Genomic DNA, 19,576 nt, shown 5'->3' with positions numbered 1-19,576 from the left:
GCAGCTCTATCTTTTCGCTTCCTCTGAGTTTGCCGCCTTTTCACCATTTGTCGTCTTTTTCTTCCCGATCCTCTTGTCATTCCCCCAGGTTCTGCAGATCAAAAGTCAGGCAGACGACCCCCCCTCCCCACCATCCCCATCTCCCCTCTCTCCCCCTTCAAACTGCATGTTACCCGCGAGCACCTCCTCAGAACCTCTGGCTCGTAGATATTTCTCAACCTGTAATGACTCTCTGAGGATATCCATTTCCACACCAAAGCTTGGCCGTCTAAACCTAAAAATGTTCCAGACAAATATGATAATTGTCTCCAAAAGGCCTGAACTCTGACAGACTTGATTTTTCATGTTTATTTCTGGGGTTTTTTTCTCCCCTTTTTTTTACGTTGTTCCACAGAGCCCTCTGGATAGCTGTGAATGTTCACCATATGGACCTGAACTCTAAAACGGTATCCCCCTCATTCTCTGATTTTATAGAAGGGGGCCCCCCCGTTCAAAATCCTTCAGGGACTTTCTGTGAGTCAGATATTTAACCCAGAGCAAATGACGGAATAGATAGAAAATGCGAATATACTCCATATTTGTTTTTACGCCACCTCCGTACATCCTTTTTGATGTGAACTCCATTTGCTAGTGTTTGTTTATACGGTCCTCATGAATATTGCAGTTGCTTGGGACTCTAGGGAGGCGAGACGGGGAGGACAGTCTTAGTTGAGTAAAGAAGAAGCCGACTACCAACTAGCTTGAAACAAAAGTTGTTTTAAATGTGTGTATTGAGCATCAATTCTACAAAATCTAAACACACCAGTCTCTGTAAGCTGATCCCCTCCTTTTTCCAATTGATTGATGATAGTTTAATGCTACATTTCAGGTCTATCAGATTACCCTAAACGGCAGATTAGTCCACATTTTTTGTTACCATTTAATTCAGCCAAACACCATCCTCTAGCACACCTGGCTTCATTTTTAAAGCCAGTTTCTGAATCCATACGAACACCTACACACAACATTAAATTAGATGACATGCAGTGCAGTTGCTCTGCCCATATGGGTGACCGACGACCAGCTCGCTGAAGAATGTGTTTGTGTGTTATTTGTGTTGTTACTTGGACATTTATGTGTCTTTTTAAAATAATGCACCAGCCAATGAGGCTTTAGTATCTCCATGTCCATATTGTATTATTAATAGGCCTGTAGTGTTGACCTTTACAGTGCTCGCAGAATAACATTTAGACAGTGCCGAGCGGAGGCAAATCTTTTGTCTCAACACATCTGCAGCAGTTTGAGCCGCTCTCTGTTGTTTATTTTCTCTGCTCTAATGGATGATTTTATAATAACCCGAGGCAGCTTGGCTAATCTTAAAATCCATGCCGAGACACAGGAAGTACAGTGTCCACTGTGTTGGGTGGAAAGGACAGACAGCCTCATAGATTAGTAACAGAGTGGCAGTGACCGGCTGAGTGGGTGCAGTCTGCAGGCACTGTTAATGAGGCATGTCCATAGTAAGACTTGATTGCTTGGGAATGTTTCTTTTCGGGGAAACAGGAACTGAAGAATGAAGAGGGAGAAAATATTTGATGAATGTAGTTTGTTTTTGTGCTTCTTGGGTGACAGCAGGTGCGTAGTAGAAGATGAGGTGGACAAACGCTGCAGCTCCTACACTTATTTTTCACGTGCGTGCGTGTGTGTGTGTGTGTGTGTGTGTGTGTGTGTGTGTGTGTGTGTGTGTGTGTGTGTGTGTGTGTGTGTGTGTGTGTGTGTGTGTGTGTGTGTGTGTGTGTGTGTGTGTGTGTGTGTGTGTGTGTGTGTGTGTGTGTGTGAGTGAACCATTTAAAACGCACACGGCCCAGTGAATTTGAACCTGTCCAGAGGACAGAGATGACTTCATCATTACCTCACCCTGCTCTGCTAGAGGACTTATCAAAAACATGTGGCTCTACTTCTCCCTCTGCACTGCAAATGCATTGAGTCTTGGACGGCAATGTTTTTCCTTTGTTAGAGGACGTGTGTGTTTGCGCACAAGCAGGCTTCATTTTATTATCTTGGATTTGCTTGTCTCTCTCTGGGCTTTGACTTCATCTGTCATTCATCTGGCTTGTTTCAGCATGCAGCTCTGGGTTTGGTTAGACAGGACTGAGGCCTGCTAACTTGGACGAGATTATACACCATGCCTGAGCATTTGAGCCTGTGTGTATGTGTCTGTTACGCCCAATGAAACCAGATGGAAAAACATAACGAGGATAACATTTATTGCCCATATTATTACACAATCATACTAATACAGTGCTTTTAAGGAATAGTTTGACACTTTGGGAAATATGTTAATTTGCTTTCCTACCAAGAGTTACATGTGAATGAGAAGATTGATGCCACTCTCATGTACAGTAAATATGAAGCTACCACTAGCGTTTTGATTTTGTTCCCCTGTTTCCAGTGTTTGTGCTAAGCTAACTGGCAACGGCAGCAGCATCATATTTACTGTACAGACATGAGTGGTATTGATCTTCTCATCTAACTCTTTGCGAATAAACTTATTTCCTAAAATGTCCAACTATTGTTTTTAAAGTAAACTTGAAATTCAAGGTTTTAAAGACTGTAGCTGGGGAGCTTACACCCCAGACCAGGGTAGACCTAAACCTGCGGCTCAGGAGCCACATGCGGCTCTTGAGCCCCTCTGTAGTGGCTCCCTGTAGATTGTTGCACAGTGGACAATCTTTCAAAGGAAACACCTCTTATCTTGGAGTTCGAGGGGATATTGTGACACTGAAATATTTTTTTTATATTTCGTCAAAATGCGTCACATTCTACTGCGTCTACGGGCGCGGCGCCTTTCCCTGCAGGTGGCTTATCTTGAGTTTCAGACCCCCGCCTAACTCGGTATGCTAACCATGGATAAAATGGAGAGTTTACATTTGCTTTCACTGACAACGATGCTGGCTGACCTGTATGCTCCATATGTGGCGGGAAATGGTCAAACAACAGAAAATGTAATGTTGAAAGACATTTCAAGAACAAACTGGAGATGTGTGAAAAATTTATATTTCTGAACTGCTGCTGAAAGCGGAGCAGGGCAAATATAGTTTCAAGAAATGGATGAAGTCTTCAAACTCCAAACTACTGCAGCTAGTTTTGTGGCCGCTCAGGAGATAGTGAGGCGTGGAAAGCCGTTCACAGATAGAGAATACATGAATGAAGCATTCTTAAAAATATCGGAGCATCTATTTTTGGACTTCAAAATCAAACTGTGCAGACAATTAGAGATTTGTCTTTGTCTATGAAGCCATCACCACCACCATGTGGAGGAAAACACACTGAAATGGACATAATTAAATACAAACTGGACTATTGTTTATTTACTCTTATTAAGCTATTAGGCTGCTTTTTATATTATATTATTTGTATTTGATTCAACAAATATGGGGAGGACTCAAATATACCTGCATAGTTCTGTGTAGGCCTTATCATGCCAGTGTATGTTTTCCTCCTCTTCAAAAGAGTTTGGTGTTTTCCTTTGTTGAAATAGGTAAAAATTGCGTCTTCTGTTTTCTCTCTACTGTCAGTTTACTCCGACCTGGCATTTTGTTTTCGGTATTGCCATTTAATCATTTCACTCTATAAAGAGTTTTATTGAAGTGGGACAAAATAAAAGTTCCCTGAGCTAACAACATTTCTAACTGCTTGGTAGGTAACAGTCAGCTAGTTCGTTAGCTGGGTCGCTAACGGGACAATACTTTTGCAGAGTTTATTCAAAGGATGTATTTTTACCATAAACTCATGTCTCATAATTGTCTGGAAACCATTCCTCTCCAGTGGAGCAGATTATACTCCGTCTGAGGAGGTTAACTAAAACTGGATGGGGGCTAGAAGTAAAACAATCTAGCTATTAGAAAACAGACACCAAATGAATTGTGTTGCTGTATGTGGAAACCCATGGTTGCGGTTTACCTGTTACACGCTTGCTTGTGTAGTTGGAAATATATCAGATGTGGTCGGGGTACTGATTCTTACACCAAGTGGGCGATCTTGATAAAGTTGCGTGGAGCTGCACTGCTGATCTGCAACTTCAATGTTTTACTTTTTAATGCTCTGAAGAAGTTAAGTGAAGCTGAACAGTCTCTTGTTTCATACTATTGTGCGTCCACAGTCAGGGTGCTGTTTGATGTGATGCATGTGTGGGCTGAGTGTTTAGATTCCACAGTTGTTTGGTGGCCAGAGCCAGACGTCCCAGCGGGGTGGGGTTAGAATAACTTTATTATACACTTGTGGGTGGTTGAATTACTGAAAGCATCCGGCCTGACGTGGAGTACAGCTGACTGCTGTCCAGCCTGAGAAAGCGTGTACGTTCATTTGTGCGTCCATATGCCATCCCTTTGGATGTGTTTGCATGTGTGTTTGTTTTGCATTGGGTTCATAAAATGTTTGTGTTTACACAAGCCTTTCTCTGTCTGTGTGTGAGGGGGCGGTCCCTGGCAGAGCCCTGTTCAGCAGCGGGTCTTCCCAGCGCAGCGAGAAGGCGTTTGCATAGATATTAAGGCTGGAGTAACCATGGCAATGGGGTCAGCCTCTGACCATGGGAGAAGGAGAGGCGCCAAGTTTGAGGCTAAAAGAACTTTTGAAGCAGACAGCGGCTCTTTTGATCCCCGCGGTCGTCACCTTATTAAAGTCTCTCTGAGGGTCAAACATTTGACATCAAAACAATTCAAAGCTTGACAATTGGACTTTTAATCATGTGGAGAATTCATGAACGATGAGATCTAATATGTTGTATCTTATGTGATGTCATTATCCAATCATTGAGTTCCTCAGCTTGTGCAGGTATGAGCTGCAAATGTGGAAATACCAACAATCTGGTCTTTTAACATCAGATGGTTAAGATATAATCGATTTTAATTCTGTTAATGTTGGATCCATGAAGTCTTGAGTCCTTATTCAATCATTAGTCTTAATTGTTGTTTTTTTACTGTTGATGACCAATGAAATGCTTCCATTGTGAGCAGAGAATGGCATTAACTTGGTATGCTGTTTTGCCTGGGCTGCTTGCCAGTCATGAGTGAGTGTGCTGCCACTGTTTGTGGAGGAAGGGGTTGGGCGCCTCCCCCCATTACTGTCCCCCGAGGGCCTGCATTAATATGGAGATTAGATTAGAAATCTTCCAGGTCACTTAATCTACTCAATTAACTGACTGTCATTTCACAATTTTACTGGCAAAGGAAACATTACTATAATTTACAGTGAAGTGCGTGCGTGCGTGCGTTCGTGGCCACGTGAATAGCTTCTATGGATGCCTTCATTACAAGTGTTGATCCCATCGCTGTGTGGGGATCTGGAAAGGATGCACTATTTCTGAGTGTCATTGAAAGCTCATATTGCCTGTGTGCACTGTGCACTGTATCTAAATCCATGGTGCAGCCTGGCCTTTTCTTCTCTTCTCTGCGCTCCATTAAGACATGTTTCTCTGCTGTTTTTATTACCCTGCTATAAAAGTCCTGCTGAGCAACATAACTCTTTCATACGTACATTCACATAAAACCTTGCATAGTTTTAGCCCTGAATCCTGCAGTGGCATTCGGCTCCGGAGTGCTTTGTTCAGTGACTTTCACTGAGTGCATCTTTTATTTTGTCATCATTTTATAGAAAGATATATCTCACTGTAACTGACCTTCTGTGTAATAAATCATGCTGCTTTGGAATCTGTATGTATTGTCTTTGTTTTCTCAGCATGGACACAGCATGATGATATCAGTTCTGTGCCGGTGAAATAAAATGCGGTAGCACTTGTCGCACCGGTAACCTTCTCGGTTGGACGACCACCAGCTGGTTGCTTTTGGAATTTCCGAACACGATGTAACAACTGTATTTAAATGTAGATGGTTTTATTGGTTGTTGTCGCTTGAATGAAGGGTTTGAGGTTTGATTAATGTGTGGCTGAATGATGTGACCCAATATCTATATCCGATTTAACCGCATTGACGATAAATGTCACAATAATATTTGTTTTATGCATCAGTGCATGTCGTTAGTTTTGTAATGTTGGCTCACCTTTGGCATGTTTATGACCAGTTAAAGTCATGTAGCCATTTTAGGTTAGTAAAAGTTTCATAATGTTGGTAAATTATTGTCTAACAGAGAGTTTCGTGAATAAACTGGAAAAGAAGGTCGGTAACTCGTGATTCATTTCACTAAAGATTAATCTGCAGATTGTTTTCTCATTTCGTATGCCACGTCAGAAAACAGTGGTAAATGTCCATCACAATACCCTACAGCACAAGGTGACGTCATTAAATGTCTCGTTTTGTTCGACCAAACCCATAAGGATGCATTCTTCTAAGACCAAGACATGCAGCAAATTCTCACATTTAAGAGCCTCAAATCTTTAGCATATTTGCAATTGTAATTGTTGTCTACATTCATGTAAGTCTATTCATATTCAACTTTTGGAATGTAGCAATCCAATGGAAATTACAATTAAATCCAGTAAATTATAATATGTGTGCATGTGTATAAAATATGAACTCTTGTTGGCCTCATGTCCAGGAAACATGCTTTATTGCATCTCTGACCAAACATCTACATTTACCACATCATCTGCCACTGTTTTAGCAGGCACACCCATACCTTGGTTCCTGTTTTTGGACACACACACACACACACACACACACACACACACACACACACACACACACCCTGGCATTGTCACGTCACACACACACATTAACAAATCACTGTTGGCAGCACTGAGTTTGGCCGCTGAATCCTGGTGTTGATGTGGCTGTGTACTGTGCTGTCCTCTGTTGTTTGCCTCTAACTGGGTCAGCGTGTGTACTAAATGATGATCCTCATCCTCGCTGCCACTGAACCCAAACGCTGTGTCAGCACAGCCCAGTGTGGTCTTAATGGTGTGTTTTGGCAGTTATTTGCTGTCCTTAGTTAGTCATGGTGTGAATTGATTTAGTATGGTTTATTTAGATGTGTGCTGTGGTAGGGCGTGACCAGACGTGACATGAAGCCAAATGTTTCCTTACAATACAGCGTTGGTGTTTACGAGGCGGACAATCGGAGTGGCTCCTGTTGGTGTTTCTGCATTTGAGCCTCCCAGAAACACACTGTCAATCATTTGTGTGTGTGTGTGTGTGTGTGTGTGTGTGTGTGTGTGTGTGTGTGTGTGTGTGTGTGTGTGTGTGTGTGTGTGTGTGTGTGTGTGTGTGTGTGTGTGTGTGTGTGTGTGTGTGTGTGTGTGTGTGTGTGTGTGTGTGATTCAGCACGTTGATCTAGCTGGCCATAGTGATAGGTTGTATTTGTAGGTACAGTGATATATAAATAAACTTGCCTTACAGTACATCACTAGTATAGCGGTGGTGGAGTGTGAGCTGTGTGTGTGGTGACTCTAGATCTGATGGACCACCATGGTGCTAATTTACAGTTCGTTTATTTCTCCTGCTGTGTCATAAATTGTCATGTTGCCCTTGTATGTGTTTATGGAGATACATTTGCTAATATGACCTCTTGCTCGGATGACCAAAAATACCACTCGGGGGACACATTGCATCCAAGTTTACTCCATTGGTCGTGTGTTTGTTTTTGAAAGAATTTGTGTCAGTTACAGCATCTGTTTGCAGCCCTCTTGTGTGTATCCTGTTTTAAAGTGACACATACGCTTTCAGAGTACTCTAAGTGTATACATGTTATATATGACATTTCAATAGGTTGTAATATTTCTGGGATTCTCTGCTCTTATGTATGTGGTGTCAGAAACTGGTTCAGTGCATGTAAACAAGGCAGCGGGAGTATTTTATTAAACATTTAAAAACGTAACTGTTTACAAAAGAGCAGGCTCCTGATAGACCATGACAGTCCAGTGCAGGCAGAAAGGAAGGGGTAGTCATTGTACAATCTTTATTCTGCTGTCTGATTAATACAGTGGTACTGATTAAGTGATACACAGAGGAGAGGAAAGGAAAGGAAAGGACCAGGGCCAGCTAATGCTTCCTGGCGAGACACGATGTGATAATAATAATTAAGTGCAGGACATCATAAACTCATCAACTTTGAGTCTGACAAGAAGCCCAGCTGCAGGTTTCCTGATGGAGTGTGATAATTGGGCTCCTGAAGATACCATTAAAGCGATTCATAAAATGGAAGACCATTAAGGCGCATTAACAGACGGGCATTAGCACCTCCCGGCCCACAGCTCCCATGAGCATGACCTGCTGTACTTTGTAATTAATCTGAACCTTATTATGAACGAGGAAAAAACTCAACCTCAACCTGTATTTAACCTCCGAGCCATTTACTTTACTTTGATCTGTGACGGACCGTACCCCGTCCTGTGTTCTCCCCTCAGTCTTTTATTCAGGTCAATGTTTCTGCCAGACAAACTAATATGTCTTCACACTTCTGTTGTGTTCTGTTCTGCTGTGCTTCTCCTCTGCTGGAGGGCCAATGCCACGTCATTAGTGACGCATGGTGCATTCTGCACAGCAAACCCCTTGGGCATCACAAGGTGTGTCATTTTCATTAAATTGGGAAAAGAAATGTAAATTCTCAAAACCACCATTAATATTTAATATTCTAACCATCATATGCTTAATCATCACAATACTTCTCGAGAACATCTTCTGTTTATCAAACAACAAAGTGTCTGTATAGCAGGTCACTTTGACTGACATGGATTAAAGTATTAACTATCCCACTGTAACAAGACAAAAAGAATTAAAGCAATCATTGAAATTGCCCATTTCTTGTGAACAAATACTGTATGAGAATTGTTTTAATCTTTTATGTTGAAGAGTTTTATTTTGAAAGGAAGTCTCCATAGTAACCTCCTGCATGTCTTAAATTTCTTTTTTAGATCTGTCTTTTATTTAACCATTTAATAACAGATTCTCATGACAAATGCACTTTCCGCCTTATCAGTTCCCCCTCCTGACGAATCGCTGCTCACATAAACTCACAGACTTTCCACTGAGGATGTATCTGGTCAGTCGGGGAGAGATACCCTGTCAGATGTGCGTGGTGTCGTGTCACATATCTCGGACTCTGGATGGGAAGTATGGGGAGGCTGTATTTCCTTTACCTCAGCAGAGGAAGTCACTGGAGAGGACCCATCTTTTGTTCTGTCCTTCCAGGACAGTCACTGATATGCTTTGGGGGGGGAAGTTGGACAAACACAACATGTAGTACAAGGCCATGTGATATCCCCACATACCATGTTTCTGTGCCTTTTCTAATGGGCCAACAACAGTTGTTGTTTATAACTTGGACGGTTGATGTCATCAGTTTTGTGGTCATAGATGTGTCCCAAAGATGATGTAATCTGTTTGCGCCTGATTCCACATGTGTTCCGGAAAAATGTGTTTCATGGCCTCTGGGACAATAATGGGAAATGAGGACAAGTGTGCGTGTGCGTGTGCGTATGTTACAAGGGCTGTCACAATTTTGATTTGAAATAGAAAATCGATTTGAAATAAGCTTACAATTTCGATCAGCGTAATCAAAAGCAGGATCGGTGGAACATATGGCCTTAGTTTAGTAGCCTACATTCCCAAACACATGGTGGATATATCAGCTTAATACCATGTATCTTTTTGAATGTAAATGACAGTTTGTAGGACTTTACGAATCAAGATGCGAACAATGACCATGTGTTACACGTGTCCTGTAAATCAAACAGAATTGGGAAACGGAGCTTTCTGTTTTTAATCCTCGTGTGCTCCTGTAATACAAAGCCTGAGATATATTGCTATTATTTTCATTGACAGAGAAATGTAGAATAACTGCAGGGGAAGCCTAAGCTTGTCTATAGACACAGGAAACTAGCCTATATCTGAACTTCACAGGCCTATGTTGTATATGTGTGTGCTTGTGCGTGTGAGCATTTATAATAATATTACAGGGTGTTTGGTTATCATTAAAGGAATAGCTGGACATTTGGTGAGATATGTTTATCTGCTTTCTTTCTGAGAGTGAGGTGAGAAAATCGATCTTCTCTCCTAACTTCATACAAGAAAGCAAATCAATTCCTGAAATGTCAAACTTTCCCTTTGGTAGAACATGAAAGGAGTACGGCCATTTATGATCCTTTTGTGACCAGGTTAATTCTAGGTTACTTCTCGGGTAGCGGTTCGGTTTTAGCGCTGGAGTTAGCGGGGATTGTTTGGTTCAAGCATGGTTTATGTTTGGGTGAACTTTTAAAGATGATGTCAAGGTCAGGAAAATAAACTACTTGTGTGTACAGATATGCCTGGTTATTCTAGCCACAGACGGCAACTTACCATAGTTTGAATACAGTCTTATTATTTTCTTATGTGGGTTTCAGTCATATTGATCTTTATTCATATGGTCATTTTACATTTTATGATTCCTTAAACTAGAACAAAGTTTCTTCTGAGAGGCCAGTTCAAGTTCACAGGCACCAAATGCTGTTTAAATTTGCCAGTTTGTGGGTTGGATAACAACGGCCCATGTTTAAAGAAACATGAGGTTTACTCAAACTAACATTGGACTGTTTCGATTGCTTGGATTGTCTAAAAGCCATTTATCCTCATACAGTATGATGGTGCATTCAAGTGTTCCTTGGATGATCCCATTGCCCCAATTTAGAGGTTGTCTTTCCAACTTCAGTGTGTTCTTGACAACCGCTTTACCTGACTTGTTTAAAGAGGCGTGTTTACTTGCTTGGATTAATAGCGTGTCACATGTTCAAGTTATTGTTATGAATAAAACAAATGAAAACAAAAGTGAGTGTCTAATGAGGCTGTTTCTAGTCATGTCACGTCCTCTGCCTGAACTCATCATTCAGCGAGGCTCTCTTCCTGTTAATACAGCTGTCCGGGTGATCTGTTCAGAAAGGCTTTGAGCGCACTGAACATGGATCGACCTGAGGGGGAGAGCATGAGATCGTGTCATCTCACCAGAACAATAGAAAAACAACTAACAGGGTACACACAACTGTTGTGGCCATCTTGTATTAATCACTGTGCATTTAGAGATTCATCTTAAGTATTTAACGGACCACAAGGTTTAGTCCAACATAACTTCAGTTCTAGCGGGGGTTTCACTTGTGACACTTTAGTTAAAGTATCGTCATTCTACCCAAAATACCTCTGCAGCCTGTGTGGTGTTGTTTTCCTCCAAACAAGTTATTTCTCTCGTAATTATCCAAATTAGATTATCGTGTGTGTGTGTGTGTGTGTGTGTGTGTGTGTGTGTGTGTGTAATCCTTACCAGAAGAGTATCGCTACCACTAAAGAAGTACAACCCTGTTTAGAAGTGTTGGATCCTTTTCAAATGAATGAGCTAAGGAAACTATAGGTTTATTTATTTTTATTAAAGGTTTATGCATGTGCAATATTTACACTTGACCTTCTACTTTTGCTTTACGTATGTTAATACAGCAGTTTCCATCCGCAAGACAAACTCCCAGAGGCTGTGTATGTTACCGACTGTTATACAGTATATCTCAAAAGTGAGTACACCCTTTAGATTTTTGCAAATATTCTGTTATATCCTTTCAGGGGATAACATTATCCTACTGAAACTTTGATATAACTTAAAGTAGTCAGTGTGCTGCTTGAATAACAGTATAGATTTATTGTCCTTTGAAAATTACTCAGTACACAGCTGTTAATGTCTAAACAGCTGGCAACAAAAGTGAGTACACCCCATAGTGAACATGTCCTAATTGTGCCCAATGATGTTGTTTTCCCGCCCTGGTGTCATGTGACTCGTTAGTGTTACAAGGATTCAGGTGTAAATGATAAGCAGGGCTGTTAAATTTGGTGTTTTGGGCACAATTCTCTCTGAATGCTGGACAACATGGCACCTCATGGCAAGGAACTCTCTGAGCGGCTGAAAAAAAGGATTATTGCGCTTCACAAAGATGGCCTTGGCTATAAGAAGATTGCCAACACCATGAAAATGAGTTGCAGCACAGTGGCTAAGATCATACAGCGGTTTTCCAGGACAGGTTCCACTCGGAACAGGCCTCGCCAGGGTCGACCAAAGAAGTTGAGTCCACGTGCTCAGCGTCATATCCAGAGGTTGGTTTCCAAAAATAGACGTGCGAGTGCTTCCAGCATTGCTGCAGAGGTTGCAGAAGTGGGATGTCAGCCTGTCAGTGCCCAGACCATACGCCGCACACTGCATCAAATCGGTTTGTATGGCCGTCGCCCCAGACAGAAGCCCCTTCTGAAACCGATGCATAAGAAAGCCCGCAAACAGTTTGCTGAAGACAATGAATCCAAGAACATGAGTTACTGGAACCATGTCCTGTGGTCTGATGAGACCAAAATAAACCTGTTTGGGTCAGATGGTGTCCGGCGTGTGTGGCGGCACCCTGGTGAGGAGTACCAAGACAAATGTGTTTTGCCTACAGTCAAGCATGGTGGTGGCAGCATCATGGTCTGGGGCTGCATGAGTGCTGCCGGCACTGGGGAGCTGCATTTCATTGAGGGACACATGAATTCCAATATATACTGTGACATCCTGCAGCAGAGCATGATCCCCTCTCTTCGGAAACTGGGCCGTAGGGCAGTTTTCCAACATGATAATGACCCTAAACACACCTCCAAGATGACAACGGCCTTGCTGAAGAAGCTGAAGGTTAAGGTGATGGACTGGCCAAGTATGTCTCCAGACCTAAACCCAATTGAGCACATGTGGGGCATCCTCAAGAGGAAGGTGGAGGAGTGCAAGGTGTCCAACATCCGTGCGCTCCGTGATGTCGTCGTGGAGGAGTGGAAGAAGATTCCAGAAGCAACCTGTGCAGCTCTGGTGAATTCCATGCCCAGGAGGGTTAAAGCAGTGCTAGATAACAATGGTGGTCACACAAAATATTGACACTTTGGGCACAATTTAGACATGTTCACTATGGGGTGTACTCACTTTTGTTGCCAGCTGTTTAGACATTAACAGCTGTGTACTGAGTAATTTTCAAAGGACAATAAATCTATACTGTTATTCAAGCAGCACACTGACTACTTTAAGTTATATCAAAGTTTCAGTAGGATAATGTTATCCCCTGAAAGGATATAACAGAATATTTGCAAAAATCTAAAGGGTGTACTCACTTTTGAGATATACTGTACATACGTGGAAACATATCTGCAACGTGGCTGCAGTGCTTTAAACGTCTTTGTTTTGTGTTTCCCTTCCCGTGTTTATTTCAGATTATTAAAATACATTAAATTGTACATATTATATGTGGACCATTACTTAAATGTGATAATTACGCATGCACTGTTAAGGCATGTTTGCATAATGTGTGCATGCTTGTAGGAAGTGTTCCAGAGCAGCTGTGTTTACCTACTTCAGTATTAATGAACTGCCTGTTTTCATGTTGCTGTTTTCTCCAGTGAAATCACTGCAAGATAAGAGCCCACATATTCACCTCACACCTCGGCTTCTATTAGCTGTGCTGTCAATTTGCACATTTGGCAGGCAATACACAACAGCCCAGTTTCTGCAGCCACAGTAGGAATAAGTGAATAACTCCAACCATACAGTCGGGTTACTATATATTAATTTGTTCATTCACATCTTAACTCGTCTCTATTTGCATCTTTTTATCACTGGGATGAAATTAGATTTTTGCTTTTAGTTTTAAAGAAAACAATTGTTTTCTATCACTTTTTTACTGTAGGCTGTTCGCTTATTGTTTACTGAAGCTTATAAAATTTTTAATATATCTTAATTTGGTTGTTCATTATTAAGCTATTTCACGTAATGTTCTGCAATTACTTATTTGTTGGAAGTGTAACACGTGACTAATGTCGTAGACATTTATGGACAGTACTAGCATAAAGGTGGAAACACACACACGTCTCTATAAAGCAGAGTCAACAGTAGTCAGATTTAGAGTAGACATCAGCACTGACGGAATCACGGCATCTGAAAAAACGGGTGAAACCAGGTGAAAATTCTGCTTTCTGTTGACATCTGCTCTTTCGTCAGGCAGCAAAGTACACGCATGCATAACAAAAGGGCAAGATCAGGAACCAAGTCTCAACTCTGGAGGAGATCATTTTGAGTAAATGTTTAGCAAATTAAATGTAGTAATTGCTGAAATCTTAGCTGATTTACTTGGAGAATGGTTTGACTTTGTCCACTAGCTGGTATGGCATCACACTAAAGGTTCAATGTGTAAGGTATGCCATCATTTTAACATTAAAACACTTAACTAACATTATCAACAGAATGTGAAGAGGTCACAGTGTTGACATTATTTTAGAGACGTCTATGTAATGTGCTGCAGAGATATCTACTGAAGTTAGCATGCTAACAGCTAGCTGCGCTTGTCCAGTCTTGTAATACCACTTGTTCCTCTAGAGGTCATAGTGAGTCACTGTAGCTCCAGTCTGCCCTCAGTACAGAGGGAGAAGAAGTACAGCTGTCTGACTCTCTTGTAAATATAACAGCCATGTTCCGTGTCTCTTTTATAGTTTGGTTTTTGGATTACATTCAAAGTGGCAGAAACGAGAAAACTGTGCTTGTTCTGGCTGAGCTCAAGTCTCTCTAGCTGCTGACTGAGGCTCCGTCTGAACATTAGAGATTGTATGGACCCAGTTTAGAGATACTGTCCCCTATTTCTTTGAAGCAGGTCAGAATTACACATTGAACCTTTAAAGCTGACGGTATTTGAGAACATTTTTAATCAGGCTTGCCACCACCCTTGTGCTGTTATTGTCTTATTAAGCTATCGTGGCAGGATGCTGTCATCATGCCCATGTGTGATTACTTTGATAAATGGGTTAATTTTCACACCTGAATAATACTTTACAAAATATCATCTGCAGACTGTCTTGTCTACCATCTGTTCTGCCACTGATAAACAGATAAACACATTCTAACAGATGCCTGCTTTTGCTTTAGGCTCAATTTCATTGTTTTGCCAGTTCAGAATTGAACTCTGAGTAGCTCAGCCTCCCTATAAGTCCGTCTCCTCAGCTCACTCACTTATCCTCATTAAATTTCAAAGTCACAAGTCACACAAATCAGCGCAATAGCAGTGAAAGGCTCACCTCTCCTTCCTCTCATACTTCTGAATTAACTTGGTCTCTAACCACCGTGTCCTCAGAGATTGACGGCTCTGAAGACTGGACACTACAGCTCCAGCGTCCTCTCTCCTAACCCGTCTGACAGAATCAGATTATTGAGTTGAATTGTTGTCACTGTGGCCAAACTAAAGTAAAGTCGACACTCATCTCTTCCCTTTTTCTTTAATAAAGTGGTGTCTCTTAGAGCCTAGGTCACAAGACACTTTGAGGGGCTTTCTCTCTTTTAGAAGTGACCTCCCCTCCCCTAATAGGACTAAAGCAAATAGCTAGTTTATGAAAATAGCACTTTGAATTTATCTGGATTTTATATAATAGACAAATGGGACCATGCTGTGTGGCTAGACAGTCACATCCACCAAATCACTGGCCACCACAGTGGTCAGCAGAAAAGGTTGTTGCACTGTGCTGGTTTTCCTTGTCTATCTGCATCTCACCCAAAAAAATAAATAATTAAAGCTGCAAGCAGCAATGAAAGTGCCCTCGCCCCACCTGCTCCTCCGCGTGTGTGCCAGCCGCGGTCTTGTTACGACCACTGAACACTGCGTGAAGGAGTACACCATTATTTACTCTGTGGAGGAGATGGCACTATATTTCCTGCTTCCTGTAGGAAATGGCAACGATGACTTTGGCCTAATATTTTTGTTTCTGCCTTTTGCTTACAATTTACCCAAAACCTAACATTGAGAGTGGAAAGTCTGAATGTTTCCCACTGTTTGTATGACAACACTGACTTTTTATAATCCTGTGTCTTAATGTAGATTTACTACCTATTACTACACCTGATGCTGATGCCAGTTGGAAACGTCCACTATCCACAGGCTTAATATATCTGGTTACAAGAAACTAGGTCTAAATAGACGGTTTCTGCATAAATAACCAAGCTGAGATCTGAGTAGAATATATAAAATCTCTGCTGACACTGAAATTCATCCCTGGATTCGTCTGTCAGGCATTCACCATTAAACCTAGTGATGTGCTGGCAGCTAACCCTTTTTATATGGCTAATTAGATCCGAGCGATGAAAGAATACAGACTTGCTGTCAGCGAGCTTCATGCTTCTCACCCTTCTCATTGTCATTCCACACCTGAAGGAAAACTCATTTCGCCCCCTCCACTAACATGAAAAACAATCACCATCAGATTCAGCAGGTGGTTTCAATTCCTGGTAATTCTGCCAGCCTGGACAGAAAGTGTGTTTCCACAACTGCTGGGCGATCTGGGGATTTTCACATTCCAGGTACTCTGCAACCTCTTGCACAACTCCCAGAAGAAACCAACACTTCCAGTCATTGTGCCCGCCATTACATCATCGCCGTTACATCATCGCCGTTACATCATCGCCGTTACATCATCGCAGTTACTGCACACACGCGTGCAAGATTCAGCTTTTGGCTGTTCTGCTACAAACCAAGTCTACTGTAGATTCATATAATCACTTTATCATTTATGGTTGTGCAGATTGTTCTCTCAACACATCGTCTGCACCTCATGCAGCAACATTCTCTTAAATTTCTCTTCGGCCTACAGAAATAAGAGAAGTCAACTTCAGATGCAACAAACGCTCTTAACCATCCAAATCTGCTCTTATCAAGGTGTCGACTCACAAGTCAATCTCTAAAGGCTTCGCTGTTATAGAGATCGGAGACAATTGTCTAAAACTGACAGGAAACAATGATATATGATATATGGATATATGAGTGTATAAACCCCCCCCCCCCCTTCATAGCAGAACCAATCTTAAGCCTTCAGGGCAGCCCTTCATATTGTGGCGACCACACACACGCACACACACACACACACACACACACACACACACACACACACACACACACACACACACACACACACACACACACACACACACACACTGTTGCTGCTGTTCAAAGATTTTAATTTAAAAAAAAGAACAATTCTGATGTAAAAATGGTGTATACGAACAAAAACAATAAGAAGTTTGTTCTTGTATCGCTTCCTGCATGAGGCCGATTGTTCCATAATTCTTTTATACAGAAATTTGGAATATATTTGTATGTGTTATTTTGGAGAAATCCCAGAATTCCCAGTTGTCAATTATCATTATAATGGAATGCAGGCGCAGCTCCCTCAGCAATAACACATCTCACATGCTATCAATAGCTCTCGTGTTCTCCTACGGCGAGCCATGCTCCCTGGTGTTGACACAGTTGGTGTTTGTGCAGATGACATAGATAACTATGAAGGGCACAGACCGAGTCCCTGAGACCGCCTGCCGCTCAATGTAGCCACCAGCACAGCGTAGAGGCACAGCCCGCTCTCCGTGGTGGAAACTTCTGACCGCTTTGACCGAGAACACACGCATCGAGGGGCTATACACTCTCGTTAGAATTTACAGTGCAGACACATGTACATGGGCCACATCCAGAGATGGTAGATGTTGCTGTAGTGTACAGACCGTGGGGGCAGCATAAAGAAAATAAATGCAACACTTGGACCAAATGTTCATTCATATCCGCCGAGTCTTCCCCACTGGACCGGATTCATAAGAGAAGGGAAAAGGCATTTAAAGTTCCCTTTGTAAAGAACCTGGCTAGTTAAAAGGTCTGCTGTATCAAACGGGGCAGCTGCTTTGTAATTTGGCCCGTATGCATAAGAAGTCACCTAATGCAGGGCATGTATATGTAACATAAATCCATTTCTGTCACCAGATGGAAAAGAAAGATTAAAGGTGTTTGCTGACATTGCATATCTTCTTTTTGAGTTAGAATTTTGTCAAATCTGATGAATTACGTTTTATATGATGAAAGGATAACAAAAAGGTTTCAGGGTTTATTGTGGGAGCCGTCCTTTTTAATATCAGAGTTTTATTTCACTCATTCCAGGCTAGTTTGTGTTTTTGTATCTCGGCATTACATACTTAAAAAACACACCGAGTAAATAATATTTAAAGCGAATGAATGTGTCTGCCTCTAACCGTGACAGATGTGTTCACCTCAGACAGGCAGTATGGCTCTGTTTGAGTGGATCGCTGTAACATTTCCCAGAAGACTTTGATGCAGAAAGTAATGATGTGTTCTGTTTTTTGTTCTAGTTGGCGAGACGTTAACTTGAGCAGCCCCCTGAGAGGTAAGAGTTTCTACGTCAACATGCACCATTTCAGCTCCTGCTAAAGCCTTTAAAACACCTGTTGGCTGCGTTAAAGGCACAGCATTATCATTTTACGCCGTAAACACTCACGGTTGATAGGGAAATAAAATGTAAGTGTTGGCTGATGTTTTGGTTCAGTCCAAACGCCTCCGCCCTCTTCTTTGGTTTTCCTCAAGGACACAGAAGGAGAATTATAGTGAGCCGTTTTCAGAGAGTCTTGGAAAAATGACACAACTTTGGTCGGTGGTAAACTTACAAACTGCTTCTGGCCAGACATTTTACTGTGTTGGAAGTTACCCTGAAAAGGAAATAGTGACAGTGACGTCCTCTCTCTCTATTTGTATAAAGAATACATTTTATTTATATATATTTTATATATATTTTATATATATTTTATTTATTTATTTATTTATTTATTTATTTATTTATTTATTTATTTATTTATTTATTATAGATATAGATATATATATCTATATCTATATCTGGTCTGTGCATTTTAATTATGACATTCTGGTTGGATTTTGTAAAGCACAAGAAACATGAAGAGTCTGCATGTGCTAGCTTCTAATATTGCTACAGATAATTTGCCTATTGAAGGCAAGGCATGTCAAGGGCCACTACACTACAGCACTTCCTGATGGCAGTGGCAGCTGCAGCTATTGTGAAAGAGTGGATGGTTTTACGAAGCCTTTACTACCACTGTTAGTGGCTCAAGCAATTTGTGTTATCTTTCACTCCAACATCTTCCAACGCTAACCTATTTAACCTTGTTTTTAGTCAGCTATACCAGCTCTAAAGTAGGAAAACATCTATTTATTTGAACCTTTTTGTGGATTTGATAATTAAATGGCCTTTCCCACAAATTGTTGCACAAGCCGCAGCTGCTATGCCTCAAGTCCACCTTTTTCCCTCCCTGTGTCTCTCCTGTTTTCCGTTTATTCTCTCTATTTGTCTCTGCAGTCTCAGTATGTTCACTTCCAACTGTCAAACAATGTGATTATAAGAGACACCGTGTTAAGGAGGGCCGTCTCCGTCTGTTCCCCCCTCTTTCTGTCGTCTCTTTACCTCTCTTGTCTCAGTCTTATCTCACCCTACCACTCTCCCTCTTTCTCTGTCAGATACTTTTAGAGTCTCTCTCGTCCTCTCGGTCCCCGTTTGGCAGATCTGTCAGGTACAGGGCCTGCGAGGACGCGCAACAAAGAAACAAAGCAGCTCTGCCTGCTGACGTGTCTCAGAATGTGTCCTCTCGGTGTACTGTCGCAGACTGAGCTAGGCGACTCATATCAGGGGACTTTATCCCTGTGTGGGACTATCTGAACGCTCACCAGGTTTAGCTGCTGAGAGCTTTAGTTGTTTTTAAGACTCTGTTAGCATGACTCTGATTAGTGCTGCGGCGGCTCCTG

At 41.7% G+C, this 19,576-nt stretch overlaps 1 protein-coding gene across 1 annotated transcript in view; it reads left to right on the top strand.

The window, feature by feature from the left end:
- add3a (adducin 3 (gamma) a) overlaps positions 1-19,576 on the top strand; it is a 100,276-nt gene that overhangs the window by 1,364 nt on the left and 79,336 nt on the right. The window contains exon 2 of the mRNA XM_029443310.1: positions 18,118-18,152. The gene's annotated coding sequence lies outside the window, so the exon portion shown is untranslated. The remainder of the gene's footprint in view (positions 1-18,117; positions 18,153-19,576) is intronic.

Source organism: Cottoperca gobio, chromosome 1 (assembly GCF_900634415.1).
Source record: "Cottoperca gobio chromosome 1, fCotGob3.1, whole genome shotgun sequence".
Taxonomy (NCBI): domain Eukaryota; kingdom Metazoa; phylum Chordata; class Actinopteri; order Perciformes; family Bovichtidae; genus Cottoperca; species Cottoperca gobio.
This window is presented reverse-complemented; position numbering and strand designations above follow the sequence as displayed.